The sequence below is a fragment of the Schistocerca serialis genome, chromosome 10 (assembly GCF_023864345.2).
Source record: "Schistocerca serialis cubense isolate TAMUIC-IGC-003099 chromosome 10, iqSchSeri2.2, whole genome shotgun sequence".
Classification (NCBI taxonomy): domain Eukaryota; kingdom Metazoa; phylum Arthropoda; class Insecta; order Orthoptera; family Acrididae; genus Schistocerca; species Schistocerca serialis.
Window position 1 is genome coordinate 138,977,517 of NC_064647.1, and position 22,548 is coordinate 139,000,064.

Sequence of the window (22,548 nt, forward strand, 5' to 3'; positions counted from 1 at the left end):
CAGCTGCCCATGCAGCTTCAACACGATACCACAGTTCATCAAGAGTATTGACTGGCGTATTGTGACAAGCCAGTTGCTCGGCCACCATTGACCAGACGTTTTCAGTTGGTGAGAGATCTGGAGAATGTGCTGGCCAGGGCAGCAGTCGAACATTTTCTGTATACAGAAAGGCCCGTACAGGACCTGCAATATGCGGTCGTGCATTATCCTGCTGAAATGTAGGGTTTCGCAGGGATCAAATAAAGGGTAGAGCCACGGGTCGTAACACATCTGAAATGTAATGTCCACTGTTCAAAGTGCCGTCAATGCGAACAAGAGGTGACCGAGACGTGTAGCCAATGGCACCCCATACCATCACGCCGGGTGATACGCCAGTATGGCGATGATGAATACACACTTCCAATGTGTGTTCACCGCGATGTCGCCAAACATTGTTGCGACCATCATGATGCTGTAAACAGAACCTGGATTCGTCCGAAAAAATGACGTTTTGCCATTCGTGCACCCAGGTTCGTCGTTGAGTACACCATCGCAGGCGCTCCCGTCTGTGATGCAGCGTCAAGGGTAACCGCAGTCACGGTCTCCGAGATGATAGTCCATGCTGTCTCCGAGAAGATAGTCCATGCTGCTGCAAACGTCGTCGAACTGTTCGTACAGATGGTTGTTGTCTTGCAAACGTCCCCATCTGTTGACTCAGGGATTGAGATGTGGTTGCACGATCCGTTACAGCCATGCGGTTAAGATGCCTGTCATCTCGACTCCTAGTTATACGAGGCCGTTGGGATCCAGCACGGCGTTTCGTATTACCCTCCTGAACCCACCGATTCCATATTCTGCTAACAGTTATTGGATCTCGACCAACGCGAGCAGCAATGTCGCGATACCTTAAACCGCAATCGCGATAGGCTACAATCCGACCTTTATCAAAGGCGGAAACGTGATGGTACGCATTTCTCCTCCTTACACGAGGCATCACAACAACGTTTCACCAGGCAGCGCCGGTCAACTGCTGTTTGTGTATCAGGAATCGGTTGGAAACTTTCCTCATGTCAGCACGTTGTAGGTGTCTCCACCGGCGCGAACCTTGTGTGAATGCTCTGAAAATAATTTGCATATCGCGATAAAAGATATTTATTTAAGTGGCGACTAGTTTCGGGCCAAAGTCCATTTTCAAACCAACACGTAAAGCAAGACTGTGACAACCACAATGTATCTGTTAATAAAACCATAGAAGATGGATAGCAGTCGATATTCTATGGTTTTATTAACAGCTATGATGATGTGTTTGTCACATTCCTTTTTAACAAGGTTGTTTGATAATGGGCTTCTTGCTGTCGGTTAAATTTCGCGTCTGTAGCACGTCATCTTCGTGGTGTAGCAATTTTAATGGCCAGTAGTGTATTAACATGGTGAAACGCAGGGGGAAGCCTGCCAGAACGTCTCCAGTCTCGCTTATAGTACGGCCAGTAACTGGCCCAGAGGTTGGTACACCATATGCTGCGTCACCACTCATTGGTTCGGAGATTTACGCTATAGCGCCTATGCCGATGATCCTTCTGATTGGCTGACATCATCCGGACAGTTAGTTTCTGAAATTTTCCCACACTGAAGACGGTACAATGTCGGTTTCGCGCATTTGCAACCACCGACAGGAAATGCAGAATCGTCACACCAAAAATGCTCAGTGGGGTCGCGTGCTCCCCTTGGTATGACTTCCAAGACGTTCTGCCTCGCCAGCAGTCGATCGGCGAAAGCGATAGCCGTCCCATATTCGTAGTGCTGCAACAACCCCCGTCCGTTACTGTGCTCCTTCAGACCTACCGCAGCAAAGGGAAACTCCACTTACCGACAACAAGCTTCGGGCCTTAAAACCTCTTCCCGTGGCTTGGACGTCCTCCTCACGCCCTTCTCGGCGGGAGGAGGTCGTTTTAGCCCGGTTAAGGATTGGACACTGCCGGTTCAGCCATCGCCATCTGCTGACGGCTGCGCCGGCGCCGTTCTGCCCATGTGGGCACTTGCTGACGGTTAGACACATTTTAATGTCCTGTCCAGATCTTAACACACTGCGCCTCGATCTTAACCTGCCAAATACTTTCGATGCCATTTTAGCGGATGACCCACGAGCAGCTGCTCGTGTTCTTCGTTTTATCAATTTGACAAACCTCGCTAAGGACATTTGATGATGCAGTTTTTTAATCCTATGCCTGTCAGTCTGTCTTTTATCGTGTTTTCCCTTTTAGTTGTTGTGGTCAACTTGTGCCTCGCGGTGCATTCTTAGAGTAGTCAGGGCGCTAATGACCATTGAAGTTGTGCGCCCTAAAACCACAAAAAAAAAAAAAAAAAGGGAAACTCGCGAATCTTACACCAGAAGCCACTAACGATGTATTTCCCTCATGCACACAGAACAACATCAAGCTGCCAATTTTACTTATTATCGCAAAGCGATATATGTGACGGTACTGTCAAAATAGCGTATACAGGGTGATATTTTCCACTGTGTACAGACTGTATGAATTGATGGATGATGGTTCAAATGACTCTGAGCACTATGGGACTTAACATCTGTGGTCATCAGTCCCCTGGCCTTAGAACTACTTAAACCTAACTAACCTAATGACAGCACACACATCCATGCCCGAGGCAGGATTCGAACATGCGACCGCAGCAGCAGCAGCAGCAGCAGCGCGATTCATGACTGAAGCGCCTAGAACCGCTCGGCCACAGCGGCCGGCGAATTGATCGTTGAGAAGACACGGAACAGAAAAGGTCTAATACGTGGTTTCTGTGCTAGAGACAATTTATTCAGTGACACTTTGTTATAGAGTCTGCGGTCGGATACGCACTGTACCACGCAGCCAGAGGGACAGTACGCATGGTTTCCTCCTAGAGGGTGGTGCTGTCCCTCATACGTTGTGTGCTAGCGCCCTCTCCTGCCATAGCAGTTGGTAATTTCGTGTCCGATTCGCTTCTCTTGGTGACTCACCTTGTAGTGGGTGTGGTACAGCGTTGTACACAATGGTTCCGTATTCGAAGCGAGAGCTTGCCAACATGGTGCTTACTTACGGAAAGGCAAATGGCAACGGGCGGCGGGCAGCAAGGTTGTGTCAGGAAGCTTATCCCCACCGACAACATCCACAGCATTCAATGTTTGCGAAAGTGTTTCGCCGTTTGTTTGAGACAGGATCGTTCCAGGAAATAGAAACCATGAAGGACTTAGTCAAAATGTTCGGACACCAGACTAGGAGTAAAATGTGGTTAACACTGTGGAAGGCGACTGCCGTGTCAGTACCAGGCAGTTGGCCCGCCAGCACAGGCTAAGCCAGACGACCGTGTGGAGCATTCTCTACGACAATTGTCACAACCCTTGTCACTTACAGCGTGTGCAGGGCTTACTTACGACAGGCGTCCCAGTCTGCCGGCTAGGATGACCGAGCGGTTCTAGGCGCTGCAGTCTGGAACCGCGCGACCGCTACGGTCGCAGGTTCGAATCCTGCCTCGGGCATGGATGTGTGTGATGTCCTTAGGTTAGTTAGCTTTAAGTAGTTCTAACAAGGGAACCTCCCCATCGCACCCCCCTCAGATTTAGTTATACACTCCTGTAAATTGAAATAAGAACACCGTGAATTCATTGTCCCAGGAAGGGGAAACTTTATTGACACATTCCTGGGGTCAGATACATCACATGATCACACTGACAGAACCACAGGCACATAGACACAGGCAACAGAGCATGCACAATGTCGGCACTAGTACAGTGTATATCCACCTTTCGCAGCAATGCAGGCTGCTATTCTGCCATGGAGACGATCGTAGAGATGCTGGATGTAGTCCTGTGGAACGGCTTGCCATGCCATTTCCACCTGGCGCCTCAGTTGGACCAGCGTTCGTGCTGGACGTGCAGACCGCGTGAGACGACGCTTCATCCAGTCCCAAACATGCTCAATGGGGGACAGATCCGGAGATCTTGCTGGCCAGGGTAGTTGACTTACACCTTCTAGAGCACGTTGGGTGGCACGGGATACATGCGGACGTGCATTGTCCTGTTGGAACAGCAAGTTCCCTTGCCGGTCTAGGAATGGTAGAACGATGGGTTCGATGACGGTTTGGATGTACCGTGCACTATTCAGTGTCCCCTCGACGATCACCAGTGGTGTACGGCCAGTGTAGGAGATCGCTCCCCACACCATGATGCCGGGTGTTGGCCCTGTGTGCCTCGGTCGTATGCAGTCCTAATTGTGGCGCTCACCTGCACGGCGCCAAACACGCATACGACCATCATTGGCACCAAGGCAGAAGCGACTCTCATCGCTGAAGACGACACGTCTCCATTCGTCCCTCCATTCACGCCTGTCGCGACACCACTGGAGGCGGGCTGCACGATGTTGGGGCGTGAGCGGAAGACGGCCTAACGGTGTGCGGGACCGTAGCCCAGCTTCATGGAGACGGTTGCGAATGGTCCTCGCCGATACCCCAGGAGCAACAGTGTCCCTAATTGGCTGGGAAGTGGCGGTGCGGTCCCCTACGGCACTGCGTAGGATCCTACGGTCTTGGCGTGCATCCGTGCGTCGCTGCGGTCCGGTCCCAGGTCGACGGGCACGTGCACCTTCCGCCGACCACTGGCGACAACATCGATGTACTGTGGAGACCTCACGCCCCACGTGTTGAGCAATTCGGCGGTACGTCCACCTGGCCTCCCGCATGCCCACTATACGCCCTCGCTCAAAGTCCGTCAACTGCACATACGGTTCACGTCCACGCTGTCGCGGCATGCTACCAGTGTTAAAGACTGCGATGGAGCTCCGTATGCCACGGCAAACTGTCTGACACTGACGGCGGCGGTGCACAAATGCTGCGCAGCTAGCGCCATTCGACGGCCAACACCGCGGTTCCTGGTGTGTCCGCTGTGCCGTGCGTGTGATCATTGCTTGTACAGCCCTCTCGCAGTGTCCGGAGCAAGTATGGTGGGTCTGACACACCGGTGTCAATGTGTTCTTTTTTCCATTTCCAGGAGGGTAAGTTGGCACAGTGGATAGGCCCTGATAAACTGAACACAGATCAACTGAGAAAACAGGAAGAAGTTGTGTGGAACTGTACAAAAATAAGCAAAATATACAAACTGAGTAGTTCATGGGAAGATACGCAACATCAAGGACACTGGGAACGTAGGGGCGGCGTAGTCTCGTGGTAACGTGAGCAGCTGCGGAACCAGAGGTCCTTGGTTCAAATCTTCCATCGAGTGAAAAGTTTAATTTTTTATTTTCAGCTTATGTGACAAACTCTTATGTTTTCATCACTTTTTTGGGAGTGATTATCAGATCCACAAGAAAACCTAAATCGGGCAAGGTAGAAGAATCTTTTTACCCATTCGCCAAGTGTACAAGTTAGGTGGGTCGACAACATATTCCTGTCATGTGACGCACATGCCGTCACCAGTGTTGTATAGAATATATCAGATGTGTTTTCCTGTGGAGGAATCGGTTGACCTATGACCTTGCGACAAATGTTTTCTGTTCCCATTGGAGCGGCACGTCCTTTCGTCTACTAATCGCACGGTTTTGCGATGCGGTCGCAAAACACAGACACTAAACTTATTACAGTGAACAGAGACGTCAATCAACGAACGGACAGATAATAACCATGCAAAAATAAAGAAAGTAAAATTTTCACTCGAGGGAAGACTTGAACCGAGGACCTCTCGTTCCGGAGCTGCTCACGCTAACCACGGGACCACGGCGCTCCAGAGCTCGCACTGTTCATGATGTTGCATATGTGACACATGGACTACTCAGTTTGTATATTGTGCTTATTTTTTCACAGTTCCACACAACTTCTTCCCGTTTTCTCAATTGATCTGTGTTCAGTTTTTCAAGGCCTATCCACTGTGCCAACTTATAACTAAATCTGAGGGGGTGGGGGGGGGTGCGATGCGGAGGTTCCCTTGTAAGTTCTAGGGGACTGATGACCTCAGATGTTAAGTCCCATAGTGCTCAGAGCCATTTGAACCATTTTGAACTTCCCAGTCTGCACTTTTGTTGCTGGTTTCTTCACAAGACAACCACGGTTCATGGACTTGTGTCTTCTATCCTGTTCACAGATGAGGCCACCTTTGTGCGGAGTGGTATTTTTAAATTTGATAACAGTCATCAGTGGGCCAGTATGCAGAACCGCATGGTATGGCGACAGCGAATCATCAGCATCGGCACAGCCGCATTGTGTGGACCGGGATAATTGGTTACTGTATTTTGGGACCAGTCTTCCTTCCACGTCTCTTAACAGGCCGGAAAAATCGGCGTTTCTTGGTTCAAACGGTTCAAATGGCTCTGAGCGCTAAACATATGAGGTCATCAGTCCCCTAGAACTTAGAACTACTTAAACCTAACTGACCTAAGGACATCATACACATCCATGCCCGAGGCAGGATTCGAACCTGCGACCGTGGCAGTCACGCGGTTCCAGACTGAAGCGCCTAGAACCGATCGGCCACTTCGGCCGGCTCGGCGTTTCTTCCTGGTGACCTTGATTCCCCTTCTGGAAGAAGTGCCACTGACATGATGACGTTCCAGCCCACTTCGCCGTTAACGTCCAGACCCATCTCAATCGTGTCTTCCCTGGTCGATGGATCGAACGAGGGGGTCCAGTTGCACGGCCTGCTCGTTCACCGGATCTCAACTCGTGCGATTTCTGGCTGTGGGCTCATCTCAAAACTATGGTGTATGCAGAGCCCATTCCAGAAGTGGAGACACTGGAGCAGCGTATTCATGCTACCTTTTGACACTGTTCGGATGTAGCCTGGCCGATGTGAACGTGTGAGAGAGAATATTCTACACCGCGTACAAGCATGCTGTGAGGCTCATGGAAACCATTTTCGACACATGCTGTTACTGTGGCTGCATGGTACAGCGCGTATTAGGTCGCAGTCTATGTGAAAATGTATAGGTGAATAAATGGTCTCTAGCATGTAAGCCATGGATTTCTGCACATAAGTTCATGATACTTTTTTTTTGTCCCATACCTCCCCATCGGTAAGTTCCTAGAGTTTGTACACGGTGGAAAAAATTGCCCTGTATATCAGAACATGTGACAGGAATTCATTGTACATGATTTTTTCCGATATGGAGTCTGACTGATAGTAAAGTCAAGCAGGTGTTGCATTTCACCCACACTGATTGGCTGGGAACAGCACGGTAGACAGCCTCGAACTTGAGAGTCCTTAATTCAAATTAAGGAAATAACAGACTGAAGCATACACCCTGCACAGCCATCGCCCCGAACGCTTGGCAGTAGCCCCCCCCCCCCCCCCCCCCGCTCCCCCCAGCTTGCAGCAACGTCTCTCGCGGCCTTGGCCGCTCCACGCCCCCCATGCCCCGGCGGGCAGTGCGTGCTCTGCCGGCCCGGCGAGTTTCTCCAGCCTGGCTTCCCGTCTGAGCGAGTCGTTAGAAAGCGGGCCGCGCCGTCGTCGCACGCACACGCACCTGCTCGCACTCACGCGCCTGCCGATAGCCACCCCGTGGAGCGCTCGCCCACGGCCGGCCGGCGTCCGTCCATCGACAACCCTCCCTTCTGGTCGATTCTGCTGGTTCACTACCCCAAGGCGGAGTCAGTGCGACAGACCAGAAAGGAGCCTCCGGCCATTGACGTAACAGCGATGACTGACATGCAGCTATATACCAAGCACTCCGTATTCAGGCCACAAGTGGCCCATCGGGACCATCCGACTGCCGTGTCATCCTCAGATGATGATGCTGATAGGAGGGGCGTGTGGTCAGCACACCGCTCTCCCGGTCGTTACCATGGTTTTCTGCGACCGGAGCAACTATACAGGGTGTTACAAAAAGATACGGCCAATCTTTCAGGAAACATTCATCACGCACAAATAAAGATGTTATGTCGACATGTGTCCGGAAACGCTCAATTTCCATATTAGAGCTCATTTTAGTTTCGTCAGTATGTACTGTACTTCCTCGATTCACCGCCAGTTGGTCCAATTGAAGGAAGGTAATGTTGACTTCGTTGCTTGTGTTGACATGCGACTCGTTGCTCTACAAGCACATCTGTACGTAGTATCAACAGGTTAATGTTCATCATGAACGTGGTTTTGCAGTCAGTGCAATGTTTACAAATGCGGAGTTGGCAGATGCCCATTTGATGTATGGGTTAGCACGGGGCAATAGCCGTGGCGCGGTACGTTTCTATCGAGACAGATTTCCAGAACGAAGGTGTCCCGACAGGAAGACGTTCGAAGCAATTGATCGGCGTCTTAGGGAGCACGGAACATTCCAGCCTATGACTCACGACTGGGGAAGACCTAGAACGACGAGGACACCTGCAATGGACGAGGTAATTCTTCGTGCAGTTGACGATAACCCTAATGTCAGCGTCAGAAAAGTTGGTGCTGTACAAGGTAACGTTGACCACGTCACAGTATGGAGAGTGCTACGGGAGAACCAGTTGTTTCTGTACCATGTACAGCGTGTGCAGGCACTATCAGCAACTGATTGGCCTCCACGAGTAAACTTCTGCGAATGGTTCATCCAACAGTGTGTCAATCCTCATTTCAGTGCAAATGTTCTCTTTACGGATGAGGCTTCATTCCAAAGTGATCAAATTGTAAATTTTCACAATGAACATGTGTGGGCTGACGAGAATCCGCACGCAATTGTGCAATTACGTCATCAACACAGATTTTCTGTGAACGTTTTGTCTTCATTGGGCCCCATGTTCTTTCACCTACGCTCAATGGAGCACGTTATCATGATTTCATACGGGATACTCTACCTGTGCTGCTAGAACATGTGCCTTTACAAGTACGACACAACATGTGGTTCATGCACGACGGAGCTCCTGCACATTTCAGTCGAAGTGTTCGTACGCTTCTCAACAACAGATTCTGTGACCGATGGATTGGTAGAGGCGGACCAATTCCATGGCCTCCACGCTCTCCTGACCTCAACCCTCTTGATTTACATTTATGGGGGCATTTGAAAGCTCTTGTCTACGCAACCCCGGTACCAAATGTAGAGACTCTTCGTGCTCGTATTGTGGACGGCTGTGATACAATACGCCATTCTCCAGGGCTGCATCAGCGCATCAGGGATTCCATGCGACGGAGGGTGGAGGCATGTACCCTCGCTAACGGAGGACATTTTGAACATTTCCTGTAACCAAGTGTTTGAAGTCACGCTGGTACGTTCTGTTGCTGTGTGTTCCCATTCCATGATTAATGTGATTTGAAGAGAAGTAATAAAATTAGTTCTAACATGGAAAGTAAGCGTTTCCGGACACATGTCCACGTAACATATTTTCTTTCTTTGTGTGTGAGGAATGTTTCCTGAAAGTTTGGCCGTACTTTTTTGTAACTCCCTGTATATTAAGCGTCTTCAGGCCACAAGTAGCCCATCGGGACCATTCGACCGCCGTGTCATCCTCAGCTGAGGATGCTTGTAGGAGGGGCATGTGGTCAGCACACCGCTCTCCCGGTCGTTACGATGGTTTTCTGTGACCGGAGCAACTATATACACTCTAATACAAAAGAAGGCGCCGCGAAGGAATTTACCGAATGGGACAGAAATCGGCAATTGTGATGTACACGTACAGAAAAGCAAATGATTACAATTTCAGAAAAATTGGATGATCTATTACAGAGAAAGAGCTTCACAAATTGACCAAGTCAGTAATGCGTTGGTTCACCTTCTAACAACCCTACCACAACAAAGGTCAAAAATTAATTATGATTGAGATGTTGCTCACGCTGCTAAATATTGCATTTTCGGGCAACAACAGTTATATTATGAGGCAGGTGTCATTAGAGCTCAGTTAATAAAGTCATTTCATGAAATAATGGATAAACAAGGCACTCATCTTTTCGTGTTTCCCACGCTGGTCTCGTTGTGAAATCATGACTCAATTGTCGAAAATCTAGGTGGTGATGATTCCAAGCTCGGATGCAAAGAGGCCTAGGTGTTATTCTGCGATATTCAAAAGTTTTATAGACGTGTTTCATAAACCATTCTTAAAGATTAAACTTTTGCAAGTTAGCACAGTGGTGATGTAAAAAAAGTAATCAGCACTCGGAATTTAAGTTACACTTCTTTTTTATTAATTTTGTTGCAATATCACCTAACTCACAAAACATCACAATATAAAACATACTTGAAAATATCTTCCTCACTGTTAAAGTTCACATTTTATAAACTGACTACAATTTCCATCTTTTCAACATGACGACCAAGACTTGACTCTCTAATAACCGCTTACGCGCCCAAAAATCAGAGTTACATGTACGTCAAAGATCATAGTGACGAACGAATACACATAAGAATAATATCATTGCAATATAAACATATCGGTATATCAAAGTACCTCTACATTAATGAAATCAAATCTGAACCTTGTCACAGAAATATATTAACTATTTTACAGAAACACAGTAGAATATTGCTGGTATCGAGAGGTTGAGGTGAGGTGCCGTAATGGTTACGTAATTCAAGAACCATTACAACCACTGGCCTTTATATAACCAATTATTTGGCTCGGCATTCATTGACAGACTTGGATGTCCTCCTGAAGAACAAGGCGCCAAATTCTGCCCAACTTGCCTGTTACATCGTCAAAATCTCGAACTGGTTGGAGGGCCCTGCCCGTAACGCTCAAACTTTCTCGACTGGAGAGAGAACCAGCGACTTTGCTGGCCGAGGTAGGGTTCCGCAAGCACCAAGACAAGCACTAGAAACTCTTGCCATGTGCGGGCAGGCACTATCTTGCTGAAATATAGGGCTAGAATGACTTGCCATCAAGGGCAACAAAACGGGGCATAGAAGATCGTCTACGCATGGCTGTGCTGTAAGGGTGCCAGAGATGACAACCAAAAGAGTCCTGCTACGAAAAGGAATGGCGCCAGACGTCATCACGCCTGGTTGTCAGCCTCGAATCTCATTGGCTGGAATAGTTATGGAGCGCAGATGAGCAGCGCAGACGTGTCTGGGGAGGACCAGACAGCTGCGGGCTAACAATCTGTCATTCACCATAAGGCCTGACAACCAGGAGTGGTCGTCTGGAGTGCCATTCCTTTTCGTAGCAGGACTCTTTTGGTTGTCATCTCTGGCACCCTTACAGCACAGCCATACGTACACGACCTTCTGTGTCCCGGTTTGTTGCCCTTCATTGCAAGCCATCCCGGGCTTTCATTTCAGCAAGTTTCTGTACCTGGTGAGAGTTTCCACCGCTTGTCTTCCTTCTTGTCAAAATCTACCTTAGCCGCCAAAGTCGCCGGATCTCTCCCCAACTGGAAAAACAGAGAGACCTCAAAGCAGCTCGAGATTTTGACGATCTAGCGCTCAAATTGACAGAATCTGGCGTGATATCCCTCAGGACCAACTCCAACAACTCGATCAATCAGTGTCAAGAAGAGTAACTGCCTGCATAACGGTCATAGGTGCACCAGCGCGATATTGACACGTTCAGTTTGTGAACCTGTTTCTTCTCATTAAATAATCCAGTTTTGTCTGATATTGTAATCGTTTCTTGCCAGAGTGGCTTTGCCGTCAAGGGCAACAAAACGGGCACAGAATATCGGCATATCGCTGTGTTGTAAGGGTGCCGGGCACGAAAACCAAAAGGGTCCTCATTTTCTTTTTTAGAGTTTATTTACACTACTGGCCATTAAAGTTGCTACACCACGAAGATGACGTGCTACAGACGCGAAAGTTAACCGACAGGAAGAAGATGCTGTGATATGCAACTAATTAGCTTTTCAGAGCATTCACACAAGACCGAGCGAGGTGGCGCAGTGGTTAGCACACTGGACTCGCATTCGGGAGGACGACGGTTCAATCCCGTCTCCGGCCATCCTGATTTAGGTTTTCCGTGATTTCCCTAAATCGCTTCAGGCAAATGCCGGGATGGTTCCTTTGAAAGGGCACGGCCCATTTCCTTCCCCATCCTTCCCTAACACGAGCTTGCGCTCCGTCTCTAATGACCTCGTTGTCGACGGGACGTTAAACACTAATATCCTCCTCCTCCTCCTCCATTCACACAAGGTTGGCGCCGGTGGAGACACCTACAACGTGCTGACATGAGGAAAGTTTCCAACCGATTTCTCATACACAGACAGCAGTTGACCCGCGTTGCCTGGTGAAACGTTGTTCTGATGCCTCTTGTAAGGAGGAGAAATGCGTACCATCACGTTTCCGACTTTGATAAAGGTCGGATTGTAGCCTATCGCGATTGCGGTTTACCGTATTGTGACATTGCTGCTCGCGTTGGTGGAGATCCAATGACTGTTAGCAGAATATCGAATCGGTGGGTTGAGGAGGGTAATACGGAACGCCGTGCTGGATCCCAACGGCCTCGTATCACTAGCAGTCGAGATGACAGGGATCTTATCCGCATGGCTGTAACGGATCGTGCAGCCACGTCTCGATCCCTGAGTCAACAGATGGGGGCGTTTGAAAGACAACCATCTGCACGAACAGTTCGACGACGTTTGCAGCAGCATGCACTATCAGCTCGGAGACCATGGCTGCGGTTACCCTTGACGCTGCATCACAGACAGGAGCGCCTGCAATAGTGTTCTCAACGACGAATCTCGGTGCACGAATGGCAAAACGTCATGTTTCCGGATGAATACAGGTTCTGTTTACAGCATCATGATGGTCGCATCCGTGTTTGGCGACATCGCGGTGAACGCACATTGGAAGCGTGTATTCGTCATCGCCATACTGGCGTATCACCCGGCGTGATGGTGTGGGGTGCCATTGGCTACACGTCTCGGTCAACTCTTGTTCGCATTGACGGCACTTTGAACAGTGGACGTTACATATCAGATGTGTTACGATCCGTGGCTCTACCCTCCATTCGATCCCTGCGAAACCCTACATTTCAGCAGGATAATGCACGACCGCATGTTGCAGGTCTTGTAGGGGCCTTTCTGGATACAGAAAATGTTCGACTGTTGCCCTGGCCAGCACATTCTCCAGATCTCTCACCAATTGAAAACGTCTGGTCAATGCTGGCCGAGCAACTGGCTCGTCACAATGCGCCAGTCACTACTCTTGATGAACTGTGGTATCGTGTTGAAGCTGCACGGGCAACTGTACCTGTACACGCCATCCAAGATCTGTTTGACTCAATGCCCAGGCGTATGAAGGCCGTTATTACGGCCAGAGGTGGTTGTTCTGGGTACTGATTTTTGAGGATCTATGCACCCAAATTGCGTGAAAATGTAATCACATGTCAGTTGTAGTATAATATATTTGTCCAGTGAATACCCGTTTATCATCTACATTTCTTTTTGGTGTAGCAATTTTAATGGCCAGTAGTGTAATATGTTTTTCTTTGACGTACACCTCGCCCAGTTTCCGAGTGAGCAATCAGAGAGACTAAAGCTACAGAAATCTCATAGGTTATTTTAAACACGAGGGCTGCACCACTGCGGTTCGGGTCAACAGGATGCAGAAGGGCCAGAGGTGTTGCTGGCGGCATAGAGCTCTGCATGAACTGATTATAATTTCGTGTGGCTCAATAGCCTGGTGGAAGGAGGTCTTTCTATTGGCCACCACTTCGGTGACTAGCGTGTCTCCAACCTGCCCAAGCAATACTACCGAGAAAAGGGGACCCGCAGCTTAATGTGGAGTCCCAGCCACGAATGGTTGTTCCTGGTGAACCTGTCATCACTGAGCGGCGGACCCCGAAAAATTTCCATGATTCGACCAGGATTCAGTCCCACAGGCTCTCGGTTTCCAGGTGCGCGCTGTACCATAGACTACCGTGCCCACGTCTGAATGAACAGAATCCTTGGCTAGACGCTCGGTCCGTGCTGGGGTGTCTATGCACCAATCAGAGCTACACTTAAAAGGCGTTTTTGCGACATAATGAGAGAAAACGCTGCAGCCTATGCTTTGTCCAGGTTGAAGCTGCTGTATCCTATTAATTAATTAAGTGCTTCGCAAAACGAATTTTCGCTGTTTCGTTCATCACACCAGGAAGACGACGCCTGCAGTCGACTAGAGATGCACGGATCACCGAAGTTACACCACCTTTATCCTTTTCTTGATGGTGGTGGAGAGGGAAGGGGAGCAGACGTCTTACCAGTCTTCCTCTCTTGTGCAACCTCTTAATCTCAGACAGCACACTTGCGCCTTATGTCCTCAGTTAGGCCTTTGAGTGTGTTCCAGTCTCTGTCTTCCCATCTTACCCTATAGTTTTTACTCTCTACAGCCCCCTTCGATACCATGAAAGTTTTGCCTTGGTGTCCTACCACATGTTCCTATCGTTGCCTATTCTGCGGAGAACCTCATCTTTACTCATCTTATCAGTCCCCCTAATATTCAATATCAGGTGCGGCACATCTCAAACCGTTTGATTCTCTTCTTTTCCGGTTTTCCCACAGTCTGTTTTTCACTACCACACAGTGCTGTGCACCGAAGCACATTCTCTGAAATTTATTGGCTCCAAGCACTATGGCACTTAACATCTGAGGTCATCAGACCCCTAGACTTAGAACTACTTAAACCTAACTAACCTAAGGACATCACACACATCCATGCCTGAGACAAGATTCGAACCTGCGACCGTAGCAGCCACGTGGTTCCGGACTGAAGCGCCTGGAACCGCTCGACCACAGCGGCGGGCCAGAAATTTATTCTTGAGATTAAGCCGATGTGGACTTTTCCCCCAGAAATTGCCTCTTTTACCTGTGCTAGTCCTCCTTGTTTTGTCCGTCTTGAGTTGTGCTGGAGATAGACGAGTGTGTATAGCTCGTTTACAAAGAGGCTGCCTTACAGAATAACTGTGGGAGTCAAACGCGCTAATTTTCTCGACTGGAGTCAATTCTAATAAAATCGTCTTGGGTATCCGTCCTTGCTACTTGGAAACACTAGAAACAGTTGTATAGGGTGTCCATAAATTCCCGCTATAATTTAAAAAAATTATTAAAAACTATTAAAGACAAAGCATCGTGGTTTGTTGTAAAACGTTTAGTAGCTCTGAAAGGAAGGATCCTTTATTGTATGATTATATGATAGCGGAACAAACACTGGTAGCACTTACTTCTGTAAGATATCTGGGAGATGCGTGCGGAACGATTTGAAGTGGAATGATCATATAAAATTAATTGTTGGTAAGGCGGGTACCAGGTTGAGATTCATTGGGAGAGTGCTTAGAAAATGTAGTCCATCAACAAAGGAGGTGGCTTACAAAACACTCGTCCGACCTATACTTGAGTATTGCTCATCAGTATGGGATCCGTACCAGATCGGTTTGACGGAGGAGATAGGGAAGATCCAAAGAAGAGCGGCGCGTTTCGTCACAGGGTTATTTGGTAACCGTGATAGCGTTACGGAGATGTTTAGCAAACTCAAGTGGCAGACTCTGCAAGAGAGGCGCTCTGCATCGCGGTGTAGCTTGCTCGCCAGGTTTCGAGAGGGTACGTTTCTGGATGAGGTATCGAATATATTGCTTCCCCCTACTTATACCTCCCGAGGAGATCACGAATGTAAAATTAGAGAGATTAGAGCGCGCACGGAGGCTTTCAGACAGTCATTCTTCCCGCGAACCATACGCGACTGGAACAGGAAAGGGAGGTAATGACAGTGGCACGTAAAGTGCCCTCCGCCACACACCGTTGGGTGGCTTGCGGAGTATAAATGTAGATGTAGATGTAGATGAAAGGTCTTTTTGTGTGTTATACCCGAATTTCAATGTGTACCACACTCGCCGCTCGTAGGACATCGAGGCGATATTAAGAGTTCTGTCCATGTACGGGTAAGCGTTGCAGAATCTGCAGTTCTGACTGCTTGATTGCTTCGTGCGCAAAGGATAGCAATGTCAGTGACGGGCGTTTGTGTTCCTTGACGTAACCCCACGAACATAAGTCTAATGGCGTGACATTGGGTGAGCGCGGAGGCATGCGATGGGTATTTGACAATACCTGTGTCTTTAAACCTTTTGAACTATCTGGTGGTGCTGGATTTTGCCTGTGGTGCCCCACCATACTAGCGTCGATAATTCCGCAGTGTTGTCGTCGCAGATCTATACTTGTATGCCAAGTGACGCATTGCGCCTTCTCCTGGTCTGTCGCCATTTTGATACACTCCTAGTGAAATATGCAACAACGACAAAGGGAAGAAAAACTTTGAGAGCTGCCTAAGCAGTGGTCGTCAAATTTTTTCCTTAAGAGACAATATTGATATTGTACGCGACAACTCGAGCCGCAAAGGAAGAAGGGTCAAGTGGCTGGAGAGAGAGCCGTGGGGAGAGGGGGGCGGGGGGCGGAAGAAAGGAGTGAATTGGAGGAGATAAAGTGTCAAGAGAAACTTAATTTTCACCGTACCATGGTTGTTGCTCTCCGGGAAGAAAGGATATTGTGGAGACATGGCTTAGCCACAGCCTGGAAGAAAGGAGTGTTAGTTCTGCAAGGTTCGCAGGAGAGCTTCTGTGAAGTTTGCAAGGTAGAAGACGAGACATTGCCGAAACTAAAGCTGTGAGAACGGGTCGTGAGTCGTGCTTGGGGAGCTGAGTCGGTAGATCACTTGCCCGCGAAAGTCAAAGGTCCCGAGTTCGAATCTCGGTCCGGCACACAGTTTTAACCTGCCAAGAAGTTTCATATCATCGCACACACTTCGCTGGAGAGTAAAAGATGCATTCTGGGAACGCGAGAAATGTGCACGTCTGCGAGGGCGGACGCACTGGCAGATACGTGTTGGTTGTTCTCATCTAAGCGTCTCGTAGAAATACCTAGCCGGATATCCAGAGAAGGAGGTAGGTTACCGAGCGGTAGCATTCCAAGGCAGAGCGTCTGCCGAAGAATGTGTCAGTGTTCAGCCTCCGGTAGCAGTCGGCTCACGTAGCGGGCGTGACGGCGGGCCGAGGTTAATTACGTGTAGCAGGCGTATGGGCGGCGCTCTTCGCACGCCGCAGCCGTCAGTGGTGCGGGAAGAACACGACCTGATCCTGCTTCAGTGGGGTCGTGACTTCAATTAACGGGCGACAATAGAGCGCATTTGTACATGAGGAGCCTGGTACACACGTCAAAAAACGTTTTACGTCAGCTCCGTTCCGAGAAGTCCGGAAGCTATACAGGAAATTGGAGTAGAGGTCAACATAAACATCATTTTCACCCTTTTCATTGCTCATGAAAACCACTCATTGCATATTGTACCACGATACAGCGAGACCTTCGGAGGTGGTGGTCAAGACCGCTGTACACACCGGTACCTGTAATACTCAGTAGCACTTACTCCTGCATTCATGCATGCCTGTATTCGTAGTAGCATACTATCCACAAATTCATCAAGGCACTGTTAGTCCAGATTGTTCAGCGATTCGGCGTAGATGTCCCAGAGTGGTAGGTGGGTCACGTCGTCCAAAAAGAGACCTTTTCAATCTGTTCCTGGCATGTTAGATAGCGTTCATGTCTGGAAAACATGCTGGCAACTCCAGTCGAGCGATGTCGTTATCCTGAAGGAAGTCATTCACAAGATGTGTACGATGAAGACAAATACCTCGCCAATATGCTGCCGATATGGTTGCAAAGGAAACAAAAGAAAAATTCGGAGTAGGTATTAAAATCCATGGAGAAGAAATAAAAACTTTGAGGTTCGCCGATGACATTGTAATTCCGTCACAGACAGCAAAGGACTTGGAAGAGCAGTTGAACGGAATGGACAGTGTCTTGAAAGGAGGATATAAGATGAACGTCAAAAAAAGCAAAACGAGGATAATGGAATGTAGTCGAATTAAGTCGGGTGATGCTGAGGGAATTAGATTAGGAAATGAGACACTTAAAGTAGTAAAGGAGATTTGTTATTTGGGGAGCAAAATAACTGATGATGGTCGATGTAGAGAGGATATAAAATGTAGACTGGCAATGGCAAGGAAAGCGTTTCTGAAGAAGAGAAATTTTTTAACATCGAGTATAGATTTAAGTGTCAGGAAGTCGTTTCTGAAAGTATTTGTATGGAGTGTAGCCATGCATGCAAGTGAAACATTGACGATAAATAGTTCGGACAAGAACAGAATAGATGCTTTAGAAATGTGGTGCTACAGAAGAATACTGAAGATTAGATGGGTAGATCACATAACTAATGAGGAAGTATTGAACAGAAAGGCGGAGAGGAGGAGTTTTTGGCACAACTTGACTAGAAGAAGGCATCGATTGGTAGGACATGTTCTGAGGCATCAAGGGATCACCAATTTAGTATTGGAGGGCAGCGTGGAGGGTAAAAATCGTAGAGGCAGACCAACAGATGAATACACTAAGCAGATTCAGAAGGATGTAGCTTGCAGTAGGTACTGGGAGATGAAGCAGCTAGCACAGAATAGAGCAGCATGGAGAGCTGCATCAAATCAGTCTCAGGACTGAAGACCACAACAACAACAACAACAACAACAACATGGTTGCATTATCAGTCGGAGGATGGCATTCACGTATCGTACAGCCGTTACGGCGCCTTCCGTGACTCCCAGCGGCGTACATCGGACGCACATAATGCCACCGCAAAACAGCAGGGAACCTCCACCTTGCTGCACTCGCTCTACAATGTGTCTAAGGCGTTCAGCCTGACCCAGTTGCCAACGCGACGATTGTCTAGTTGAAGGCATATGCGACACTCGTCGGTGAATAGAACGTGATGCCAGTCCTGAGCGGTCCATTCGGCATGTTGTTGGGCCTTTCTGCACCGCGCTGCATAGTTTCGTGATTGGAAAGATGGACCTCGCCATGGATGTCGGGATTGAAGTTGCGCATCATGCAGCCTATTGCGCACAGTGAGTCGTAACATGACGTCCTCTGGCTGCACGAAAAGCATTATTCAACATGGTGGCGTTGCTGTCAGAGTTCCTCCGTAGACAGCGGTCGTCCACTGTAGTAGTAGCCCTTGGGTGGCCTGAATGAGGAATGTCATCGACAGTTCCTGCCTCCCTGTATCCTCTCCCTGTCCGAACATCATCGCTTTGGTTCACTCTGAGACGCGTGGGCACTTTCCTTGTTGAGAGCCCTTCGTGGCACAAAGTAACAATGCGGACGCGATTGAACCACGGTATTGACCGTCTAGGCATTGTTGAACTACATTCCTGGTGGGATGAGTGGAACTGATCGGTTGTTGGACCGCCTCCGTTTAATAGGCGCCGCTCAATGCATGGTTTTTGACTTCTTTGGGCGGCTTGAGTGGCATATGAACAGTCAAAGGGACTGTGTCTGTGATACAATATCCACAGTCAACGTCTGTCTTCAGGAGTTCTGCGAACCGGTTTGACGCAAAAGTTTTTTTTGATGTGTGTATTTCAGGAAGGTACGGAAGAGTACATCGAAAGCATGTACAAAGATGAGCAGCTGTCCCAAAGTGTGGTGGAAGAGGGGAGGCAAGGTTACTGTGGAAGAAACGCCAATGACCTGAAACATTGTGAACACATACTGGATGGTTATAAGTAAGCGCACCTACTCACAAAGGTCCAATGTGGGCTGTAGAGAATCGTGTGGCAGCGAAATTTTATAGATACGCTAATGCTTCAATGCGGAACAGATTGACGCAAGAAAAAAATTTAATTCCGATTTTGGCCACCAGGGGCAAAGCTGGTGCTATACAGCATCTCTTAGACGTCTCCAGTGCTCATATTGACCGAATTGTGTAAGCGGCGGGTAATAATAAAATCAGCACTGTGCCTTTGTCACGTGTTTGACCTTTTCTGCCCACATCCCGTTCCTAATCCATTACATATGGAAACCATTCTGAACGTCTTTTCTTCATTCACAGCGCCAGATTTGCACCTGGTGGCCAAAATTAGAACTATTTTTTCCCCAGAATAAGTCAGCTCCGCATGTAAACATTGGAATATCCACCAAGTTTCGCTGCCATGCTACAACTACAGCCGACACTGGAGCTTTGTGAGCAGCGAGACTTTAATTATAACCACCCGCTACTTAACAGCGTGCTGGCCCACACTGGGGACTCAACACAGCCGCGATTCGACAAGCTCTTCTAGGTTTCTGGGAGCATTTGGTACCAGCTGAGTACGCAGAGGCGATGGAATTCCTGTAAATTGCGGGCCAGTGCAGCTCCCACCTGATATCGCACGAGATGCGTTTTATCGCTTGCAAACAGGCGACCATGATATCAACGTTAGTTGATTACCATGTCAGTCAAACCGCTGTAAAACGATTCTGGTCTTGTGATGCGAGCTGATGTCCTGCTGGCAGACATCAAGTTTGAGTTGCATATGGTTGTCATCAGTGTTAAGATAGTCCAAAGCTGTAAAGGAGCATTCGACCAGTGGCTCAGTTCCCATAGTAGCTCACGTGAGTCTCCCTCACAGTACAAGGTTAGTACACTGGCCAGGCGCACTAATGTAGCCACCTGTCAAAAGCCACAGCAACCAAATTTTGCCTTGGGGACCAACTACGGAAGAGTATAGTCGCTGAATGCCGCACCGACGAATGAGAAACGCTGGCTTAGCCACGCCTCCTAGAGCTTCGCTATGACGCCACAATCTCGATTATCTACTTACGGCACAGTTACGAGGAGGGCTAATTGGTTCATAAGTAATGTGTTATGCAAGATGACAGTGAAAGACACTATAATGTTTGCAGTGGAATCTTTTGTAAGGTTTTGTTTTTTATTTTTGTTTATGCTTGTTTTAACACTTGGTTTAAGAATCATGAAAGAAGGTTGTATACATGGAAGAACCCTGGAGATACTAAAAGGTATCAGATAGATTATATAATAGTAAGACAGAGATTTAGGAACCAGATTTTAAATTGTAGGACATTTCCAGGGGCAGATGTGGACTCTGACCACAATCTATTGGTTATGACCTGTAGATTAAAACTGAAGAAACTGCAAAAAGATGGGAATTTAAGGAGATGGGACCTGGATAAACTGAAAGAACCAGAGGTTGTACAGAGTTTCAGACAGAGCATAAGGGAACAATTCACAGGAATGGGGAAAAGAAATACAGTAGAAGAAGAATGGGTAGCTTTGAGGGATGAAGTAGTGAAGGCAGCAGAGGATCAAGTAGGTAAAAAGACGAGGGCTAGTAGAAATCCTTGGGTAACAGAAGAAATATTGAATTTAATTGATGAAAGGAGAAAATATAAAAATGCAGTAAATGAAGCAGGCAAAAAGGAATACAAACGTCTCAAAAATGAGATCGACAGGAAGTGCGAAATGGCTAAGCAGGGATGGCTAGAGGACAAATGTAAGGATGTCGAGGCTTATCTCACTACGGGTAAGATAGATACTGCCTACAGGAAAATTAAAGAGACCTTTGCAGAAAAGAGAACCACTTGTATGAACATCAAGAGCTCAGATGGAAACCCAGTTCTAAGCAAAGAAGGGAAAGCAGAAAGGTGGAAGGAGTATATAGAGGGTCTATACAAGGGCGATGTACTTGAGGACAATATTATGGAAATGGGAGATGATGTAGATGAAGATGAAATGGGAGATATGATACTGCGTGAAGAGTTTGACAGAGCACTGAAAGACCTGAGTCGGAACAAGGCCCCCGGAGTAGACAACATTCCATTGCAACTACTGACGGCCTTGGGAGAGCCAGCCCTGACAAAACTCTACCATCTGGTGAGCAAGATGTATGAAACAGGCGAAATACCCTCAGACTTCAAGAAGAATATAATAATCCCAATCCCAAAGAAAGCAGGTGTTGACAGATGTGAAAATTACCGAACAATCAGTTTAATAAGCCACAGCTGCAAAATCCTAACACGAATTCTTTACAGACGAATGCAAAAACTAGTAGAAGCCGACCTCGGGGAAGATCAGTTTGGATTCCGTAGAAACACTGGAGCACGTGAGGCAATACTGACCCTACGACTTATCTTAGAAGAAAGATTAAGGAAAGGCAAACCTACGTTTCTAGCATTTGTAGACTTAGAGAAAGCTTTTGACAATGTTGACTGGAATACTCTCTTTCAAATTCTGAAGGTGGCAGGGGTAAAATACAGGGAGCGAAAGGCTATTTACAATTTGTACAGAAAGCAGATGGCAGTTATAAAGAGTCGAGGGACATGAAAGGGAAGCAGTGGTTGGGAAGGGAGTAAGACAGGGTTGTAGCCTCTCTCCGATGTTATTCAATCTGTATATTGAGCAAGCAGTAAAGGAAACAAAAGAAAAATTCGGAGTAGGTATTAAAATCCATGGAGAAGAAATAAAAACTTTGAGGTTCGCCGATGACATTGTAATTCTGTCAGAGACAGCAAAGGACTTGGAAGAGCAGTTGAACGGAATGGACAGTGTCTTGAAAGGAGGATATAAGATGAACATCAACAAAAGCAAAATGAGGATAATGGAATGGAGTCGAATTAAGTCGGGTGATGCTGAGGGAATTAGATTAGGAAATGAGACACTTAAATTAGTAAAGGAGTTTTGCTATTAGGGGAGCAAAATAACTGATGATGGTCGAAGTAGAGAGGATATAAAATGTAGACTGGCAATGGCAAGGAAAGCGTTTGTGAAGAAGAGAAATTTTTTAACATAGAGTATAGATTTAAGTGTCAGGAAGTCATTTCTGAAAGTATTTGTATGGAGTGTAGCCATGTAT

General features: G+C 47.7%; 1 protein-coding gene across 2 annotated transcripts in view; it reads left to right on the plus strand.

The window, feature by feature from the left end:
- The window catches only part of LOC126424991 (uncharacterized), a 435,043-nt gene that overhangs the window by 367,594 nt on the left and 44,901 nt on the right, over window positions 1–22,548 (plus strand). The gene's annotated exons all lie outside the window — the stretch shown is intronic.